Below are 9,194 nucleotides of genomic sequence, written 5' to 3' on the forward strand. Positions count from 1 at the left end.
CCACGGCCCCAGCCTCTCGCGGCCCTAACTGGTGGCTGACCCGTCCGATCCGGTAGTACGTGTCCTCACTATCTGTGAGAGAATAGAATAACAGAATTTTAGTTTTCCGAAATCAACAAGTTCGCACGATAGAATACAAGAAAGTAAAATTTTCCTAAGGGTTCATCAGCCTTTCGAAGATAAGTACAGACGTCTCCGTACTGATCCACAAGACTCAACTAAACCTGCTCATGACTCATGAGACCTATGTAACCTAGGCTCTAATACCAACTTGTCACGACCCAAAATCCTAACCTGTCGTGATGGCGCCTATCTCAATACTAGAAAAACCGACAACCTCAATAAACTGCAATTTTCATTAAGTTTGAAAACATAACATTGAATTTCATAGAAAATCTCACAATTCCTAACATAAAATTACATTCCCAAAATCCGGTGTCACTGAGTACATGAGCATCTAATATGAATACAAAGTCTGACTGATAAATCACTGTCTGAAAGTATAGAACAGTACAATAACTGAAAGAAAGAGAGACAAGGTCAGCGGACACCGAGCAGCTACCTTGATAGTCTCCAACAGATAAATCCTAAAATCTTGCAACCGCCGTATACGGAAGTACCTGGATCTGCACACGAGGTGCAGAGTGTAGTATGAGTACAACCAACTCAATAAGTAACAAAACTAACCTCTGGGCTGAAAGTAGTGACGAGCTCTGCAGGTACAATCCAGTATAGATAATAACAATATATAAATGTAGGCATGCTTTCAAGTTCAACAGTTGCTTTCAGTACAAATAAAACAGATCAATTCTGAACAATATGAGGAATATGATATCTCTGTATCTACATGCCAATGTACATACTGTATGTGATGCACCTTAATAAAAACTTCGTGTATTCACAATCTAAAATACTCAATCATTCAGTACTCTGTATATGGCCAATCCAGCCCAGGGAAGATCCATCCCAAAATATATATGTATATTCATCAACTGATAGTCAGTCACTCAGTACTGTATAAGGCCAATCCAGCCCAGGGGAAGATCCATTTCGCAAATATCAATGATTCAGACAAGATCCATGTCGAGGAAAAATCCACCCCTCAATGTAAATACTTCGGGCAAGATCCATGCCCAGGGAAGATCCGTCACTCAATATATATATCTATAGCAAGATCCATGTCCAGACAAGATTCATCCACTACAAGAAATATGATTTTTTGTAGCGACTTATTGTGGTGACAAAAACTAGTTTAACGGCGACCTGAAAAGGTTGCCACAAAAAAAGATAGTTTCAGGAGCGAAGCTTTTAGTCACTACAAAAAATAACATTTTAGTGGCGACTCTAGCGAAGTCACCACTATTGCGTACCAGAGTTTCTAATAAAATACAGTCGAACAGGTATTTAGCGGCAACTGATAAAGTAGTCGCCACAAAAGATCATTTGACGCGATCAGGTCGCTACTAAAAGTAGACCTTCTAGTGGCAATCTTTAGGTCGCCTCTAATTCTTTTGTTTTGATATGTAAATGTACATTAAAGTTTATAGGTTTAGTTCCCAAATCTTATTTCCCCCAAAATTCCATTCGGCCTTTCCCCAGCAAACCCGATATCCTCTCCCCAAAATTCCTCCACAACATCGCTTCTCTATTAAGTTCCATGGGCGATTTTCCTTCTCCCTTCAAGCGTCTCTTTTTCTCTCTCTTATCTTTCTCCTCCATATTTTTTGCTCTTATCTAACCTAAATCTACCCGAGCCCTAGTGAATCAACTCAATGTGAAGAGAATTGTAAGAAAAGCATACAGATTTTCTGCTCTCTACCTTAAGGCCTTCAATCGTTAGATTCTGAGCAAATGGATTCGAGGGATGATTATTGGGAATATTAGGTTTCGGCGACTGATGCAGAGCTCTTTAAGCGAGCATGGCGGAATCAAAAGGCTGCTCGGCTGGATTGGTTCAGAGATCTAGAGAATAGATTCAATTAATGGTAAGCGCACATGTGTATTTATGTTTCTGAGATTTTCTATATATTCTCTGAACTTTGGCGTCCTTCTTAAATTATAGAAGACTTTCTCTCTGTGTCCATAATCATTTAAAGTTAAATAACCCTCATTTTTTGTAAAATTTATTTGATGTATAATTATTTGTTTCTTGGGATTATATCTAATATCTATCATGGGTTTTGCTATTTCCTTGTCTGTGATGAGGTTGTTTTTACTAGTAAAAAGGAACCATGGAGCTTGCTGGGCATCTTTGACTTGTTTTCTTGCTGAATTTGGACAATGTGAACTAGGACACCTTCAAAGATAGCTAATTGTACATTACGTCATGTTAGTTTGGAAGATTCTAGTTTGAACATTAATTTCATGCGCTTGAGTTCCATTTGACCTATAATTATCAGTACAGACCACCCATATGTTAACTTTGCTAATCATTATCATGTATGCTTGTTCTCTATACAGCAAAAAGAAATAGTTGATCCATGAGGCGGTTGGCCCCTGTTGCATATTATTATTATTATTATTTTCTCATTTTCAAGTTACAAACTAAAGATGGTTGCTGCTGCATTTTCTTTTGATTCCAGCTCTGAGAATATATTTATTGGTGTCATTTGTGGTAATGAACAACATCTACTTGAAATTAGAATCTAGAAGTACAAGTAAATAAAATATATTTTGTTGCCTAAGGTCCATTGACCAAATCATCTGTCAATGTTTGACCTTGAAGACAGTTCAGAGATAAATTTAATTTTAAATACTTTTGTTTTAATGTCTTTACAATTAGTATTTGCAGATCACCTTTTCTTTTTGACAGTTAAATGCTAATGAGAATCCTTTACAAAAAATATTTGTAAACCAGGTATATACTAATAGTGAATATAACATATTTGCATTGAAGATTTATATATTGTTACCTTGTGGAATTCGTCTCTTCATTAGCTTAATTTGCTGAATCGATAATTATTGTTAGCTTGTATTTTTGACAAATCATAATTCTTATTAACTTTTACGGGAAACTCTTCCTTGGGAGTTGATGAAAGTCAATTGCTTTAGTTAACTGTATCATTACAATATTTGTAATTTTTGCTCGAAGAATGCTTCTGGTTCTAGTTCTATACTGATGTTCTAGACATACCATTTTTTAGGCTATGGGCCACAAATTTAGGTGGTGGTTATTAGAGGAAGGATTTTGGTATTATCATGTTGTAGCAACACACTTGATGCTAGTCTATTGAATTCTAGATACTCCTCACACACAACCTCCTAATGCTTCTCATTACGTTTGTATTGTTGCTCTCATTCTGAACAACAATGGACAGGTCTATAAAGTTTAATTATTGTTCCACTTAAGTTAGGAGTAATTAATATGATAGGTGAGACTAGTTTGCCATAACATTTCTAAGAGGAATTAAGTTACTCCACTTGGCAGGTATTGGTAGTTAAAGAAAAATTTGAAAAATACACTGGGACTTGGGAGCTTCATGCAGGCATTTTTTGAAGAGGTGAACAAAGTTATTTATTTTTCTAATCAGCTTGTATTAAGTTAGCTTCTCCGGTGTACATTTCTAGTGCATCTTGATCTACTTCTAGTGGTTAATGTATTTGATATTGGTAGATTTTCGTATAGTCCTTCTAATATCGATGGTTTTTTTCCCAATCAGCTTATATACATAGTTTAATGTGTTTAAGTTCTTACTACAATTTTATCGTGGTCACCCCTTTTAATGTTAGCATTAAATTATGAGATTGTCAAAGTGGTCATGTGTTATCTTTTTCTTAATAACAGGAAGAAGGTTCTTAAACAACCACAAATGGCGTTGACCAAGGAAGAGTTTGAAGACACTTAAATTTTATTTTTCCTTTTTGTCGTATGTATATGTGTACAATGACAATGAGCAATGTAGTATTGTGTGGTATATATTTAACTCACTTTGTGATAATGAAAGCATTTATAATATTTGACTTGTTGAATAATTTTATTGGTTGTTGAATAATTTTGGAAGATTTTAATATTGATAGCAATTGATGAAAATGTATTAAATTTTCGCTATTGTAGTTGTTGAAAAAACAGGTTTTAGTGGTGACTGAACCTTGTCGCAGAAGCAATTAGTATATTTGGCAACCCTAAGGTCGCTACTGATTATCTGCTATTGTAGCTACTAGAGTTGCGACTACAAAAGCTACTAAATGTCATTCTTCAGTAGCGACCTACCTAAGATTTGTTTCGTGTAGCTTTTTTGTGGCATATTTTTTTAATTATTTGTGGTGAGTAGATTCATCACAAAAAATATTCAGTTACGGTAATGCTTGCAGCAACCTTCAGGTCGCCATTGTATGTCTTTAGTGGCGACTTTATGTGCCTATGTAGCGACTTTAGTCGCCACAATAGGTCCGACTTTTTGTAGTGATCCCATATATATATATATATATCAACAACGCTCACTGTGGGGGTGCAAACTCCAGAGGGGCTCCTTCAACCCAAGCGCTATAATAGTCAGATCTAAGCATAAATAAATAAACATAACTATCACTCGGAATATCCAGTCTCTCGGGCTCTCAATAACATTAAGAATCAACCCGACATGATGATATGAAGTATCAATGAAAGACATAAATAAATAAACATAACTATCACTCGGAATATCCAGTCTCTCAGGCTCTCAATAAACAGATCTAAGCATAAATAAACAGATCTAAGCATAAATAAATAAACATAACTATCACTCGGAATATCCAGTCTCTCGGGCTCTCAATAACATTAAGAATCAACCCGACATGATGATATGAAGTATCAATGAAAGACATAAATAAATAAACATAACTATCACTCGGAATATCCAGTCTCTCAGGCTCTCAATAAACAGATCTAAGCATAAATAAACAGATCTAAGCATAAATAAATAAACATAACTATCACTCGGAATATCCAGTCTCTCGGGCTCTCAATAACATTAAGAATCAACCCGACATGATGATATGAAGTATCAATGAAAGACATAAATAAATAAACATAACTATCACGTGAGTACAAAATTATAAATTTAACAAATAGTTCAAGAACAATACGACACATGTGGGTTCCAAAATATATTGGCGCGTAGCCAAATCGTGATCTTTAACATGAGTCTCAGCTCAATTTCACTAATACATGGAGGATGTGCGAATAATGATATTTATTTAATTATGCAACTCCACAGAATCAATTTGGTCACAATTCCTATGATGCACGCTCACACGCCCATCACCTAGCATGTGGGTCATCTCCAAACAATTCATATAACATGTAATTCAGGGATTCATACCCTCAGAACCAAGTTTAGAAGTATTACTTACCTCAAATCGCATAATTTCTTACTCCGTTATACCCTTGCCTCGCGAATTGGTGTCCAAAAGTCTCGTATCTAGCCATAATTAATTCGATTTAGTCAATGCGAATTATAGTAAATTAATTCCATATGAAAATATAAATTTTCCAACAAAGTCCGAAATTGTACTTAAAATTCGCCCGTGGGGACCACATCTCGGAACCCGACAAAAGTTACAAAATATGAATGCCCATCCAACCACGAGTCCAACCATATAAATTTCACCAAATTCCGACATCAACTCGACCCTCAAATCTTCAATTAAAATCTATGAAGATTTCTACCATTATCAACCCAATCTTTACCCATTTGAACTCAACAATTTTTTCACAACCTTATTGGTATGTGTATGTATAATTGATACTCTTACACCTAAGAATCATACTCTTAACCTCCCATGTTTTACCCTAAAAATCTAAATTGAAGAATTGGGGGAAGAAATTCTTACCTCTTTGAAGCCCTAGCAATATCCTTGTGAAATTTTCAAGTCTTGAACAAGAATTGATGAACAATTGACTAAGTCTTCACTTTCTCTCTCTAAGATGCTCTCACCACTCTCTAAAATATCAGATGAAACCCTTTAAAATGACTCCCAATATTATTTTATAAGAATAGGGTCGGGTTTATAAAACTAGAAAAATAAAGCTCAGAAACACACTCTGCGGTCGCATATACGATCACAGAATTGATATGCGATCGCAGAATTCATATGCGGTCTGCATATCGGCCGCAAAAATTGGTGCCCAAAATTGGGGGTCGCCTGCCTGGGTCTGCGGTAGTTATGCGGCCCCGCAGACCCGTAATGCGATCGCAAAATGCACCGCAGACTTGTTCTGCGGTCGCATAATGCACCGCATAACTTCCCTTGGAAAATCTCAAGTTTATTCTGCGATAGATTTTACGGTCCGCAAAATGATTATGCGGTCGCATAGTTGACTGCACAATGGTCCTCAAACTTGGCTCATTTCTGCTTCACTTTGCGGCCATTATGCGGTCCGAAGAGTGATTATGTGGCCACATAGTGGGCCGTAAAAAGGTATTTTCCTGCCCGAAATTTTCTTTTACTCGCCAATTCATTGTTCAACCCGAAAAGTCCGAGCCGGGGACCTTTGTACTAATTGATCTACCTCGGCACCACAAAACCTCAATTTTCTTAGCAAAAATTTCTTCGGGGTCGTTACACATAAGTCATAATCCGGTCAACCTTTTTAATTTATGTTCTAAACCTTGGAACTAAGTGTTCCAAATCACTCCAAAACCTCATCGGGCCCGAACCAATTATCCCGGCAACTCAAATAACAACCGTAAATCATAAATTGAGCAGTAAATAGGGGAATAGGATTGTAATACTCAAAACGACCGACCAGGTCCTTACATTATCCATGTTTTATTCTTTTGAAAAGAATTCATCTCTTCTTTCATAGCTAGCTTCCACTTATTAGAGTTTTATCACTTGTATCGCTTCAACAAAATGATCTGGTTCTCCAGCATCAGTCAGAAGTAAATTGTGGAGAGTGAGAGAGAGAGAGTTAACTTATCTGGAGCATTTTCTACTCTTTTAGATCTCCCTAATATAGGTTCAGGAGTAACTGATCTCGAATTTGATTCAAGTCCTGGCTCCAGATCTGGTTCTTCATCTGATTCTATCTCTGGTTCTGGTTCTGATCCAGATTCAATTTCTGGTTCTGCATCTTCAATATCAGAATCAGTTGTAATCCCTTTTGCTATTTTATTTTCTGAGATTTCTTCCAACTTAACTATTTCGGATGTCTGTCTGCTGGTGCTGGTTGGTTCTAATCCAAGCTTGTCTTTGTACATCACATTTTTATTAAATGTGACGTTCTTGTATCTTATGATCTTTCTATTCTGATCATCCCAAAATCGATAACCAAAATTATCATCACCATAGCCATTAAAGAAATAATTTTTGGCTTTAGGATCAAGCTTATCTCTATCATTGGAGTTTACATGCACATAAGCAATACAACCAAAGATTTTCATATGTGAGAGAGATACATCCTTTACTGTCCATTGATCTCGTCCATTTTCACTCCTCTCTTTGAGGTTATGAAAACGGTCGATGCAATAGTAATACCCAACAAGAGTCGGGGTCGAATTTCGCAGGGAGCTATATGAATGGGTGTTAGTAATATATATCTTAGTGCGTGAGTTTTTATATCTAAATTTGCACTTCCGCAATATTTGGTTTTGTTTAAAAATCTAAACTAAACTACGATTGCGATTCAAAGAATGAAACTAGAAAATTATTTTTGTTGTTTTCCAAATAATATAAAAGGCCTAGGGCTACGACCTTCACCTAGGTGTTTGCCTAATGAGTTGTAAACTTTAAAGCTTGTTTTATTGATCGGGGTGTATTATAGCTATCAATACTCAAGTACCCACTCAATACCTCTCGGCCAGAGAGTGATTTTGCCCAATTTAGATTTTTCAAGTCCAAATGGGTATTGAACAAAATAGTTGATAAGAAGCTCAAGTCGGGTTTTACTATCTCTAGGTTTAACCCTTTAATTGGTCTTATCAATCTCTCGATTGACCCAATTTCTTGCTAGTCAAGTTTTCCTAGAATATGTCTCTCTTTGTCAAGTAGAGACTAAGTCAAATAGGCACGAATTAATATTTGCAACCATTAATTCTTCAAATAAAAACAAGAATAAGGCTAGATAATAAACACTCAACCATAAACAAACAATAAATCAAACACCCGTTAAGTTTACACACTAGGGTTGTGTCACAACCCTAGTGAAAATTTAAACAGGAGAAGAAATGATAATTAGACTCATATTGATAATTAAAATGATGAAAGAAATATTCAAAAAGCTCAAAATAGCAAAAACTACTAAAAATAGTAAACGAAACCATCTACTATAGCAGCTGATGTCAAAAGTTAACGTAAAAAAGTAAAACTATTCTATTTATACAAAACTGGAATTTTCGGACAAAAATGCCCTTTCGGAGGTTCTGCGGCCGCACAATTCCATGTGCGGTCCGCACTTTGCTTCATCTTGAAAAGGTTGGAAATCTGCGGCCGCATAATAATGGAGTGCGGCCGCACTGCCCTCTTTCTGCGGTCCGCACAATAATGCCCGCAAACGCACTTTGTTCTTCTGCAGTCCGCACATGGAATTGTGCGGCCGCACAATAATTGTACGGTCCGCACTTGTGTTGGACTGGAGGTGCAGGTTCTCTGAACTTTTGCTCTGACCCAGCTTCTGCGGCCGCATAATTCGTGTGCAGTTCGCATCTTGCAACATTCTCTAATGGAATTGCTTCACGACCTGCGACCGCAGATGATATTCTGCGGTCCGCACTTTGAGCTTTTGTGCATGTTTTTGTCCTTGAGTTCAGCTTACTCCTTTTTGAGTTGGATTTCATCTCGGGGGCTCATCTTCCAATATTCCTGCAATTAAGTACATTTTATCAGTTTTCGGGAATACAATTAAGCGATTTTGGACTAAAACAAAAGCTAAAAGGCGTTAATAAATAGTCAAAATCCCCACTTATCAACTCTCCCAAACTTAAGCTTTTGCTTGTCCTCAAGCAAATAAAGTAGTTACCTCCTCCACAAGTTAAGAGCCATTCCAGCTAATCAAAGGTGAATCAATCACACATCAATTGGAACCAACAATTACCTATGACACTTATGAATTATCAACAAGGCAATAAGTTAAACTTTTAAGCACGAATGGTTCTAATGTGACACTTGAGCATCAAGAGTTGACTTTATTCAACAAGAAAGCTCACTCTTTCATGTAGGTCACTGTGGATCCCAAACTCCTCCTCCTCCACTCTCCGTTTGCCTATCTCACTTAA

General features: G+C 36.7%; 1 long non-coding RNA gene across 1 annotated transcript; it reads left to right on the forward strand.

Moving 5' to 3' along the window:
- The first annotated feature begins 1,004 nt into the window (after positions 1–1,004).
- LOC107827787 (uncharacterized) lies at positions 1,005–3,953 on the forward strand. Its single transcript, XR_001657602.2, has 2 exons — positions 1,005–1,985; positions 3,785–3,953. It is a non-coding gene; the product is annotated as an uncharacterized LOC107827787 (long non-coding RNA).
- The last annotated feature ends 5,241 nt before the right edge of the window (positions 3,954–9,194 follow it).

The sequence above is a fragment of the Nicotiana tabacum genome, chromosome 9 (assembly GCF_000715075.1).
Source record: "Nicotiana tabacum cultivar K326 chromosome 9, ASM71507v2, whole genome shotgun sequence".
NCBI classification, from domain to species: Eukaryota; Viridiplantae; Streptophyta; class Magnoliopsida; order Solanales; family Solanaceae; genus Nicotiana; species Nicotiana tabacum.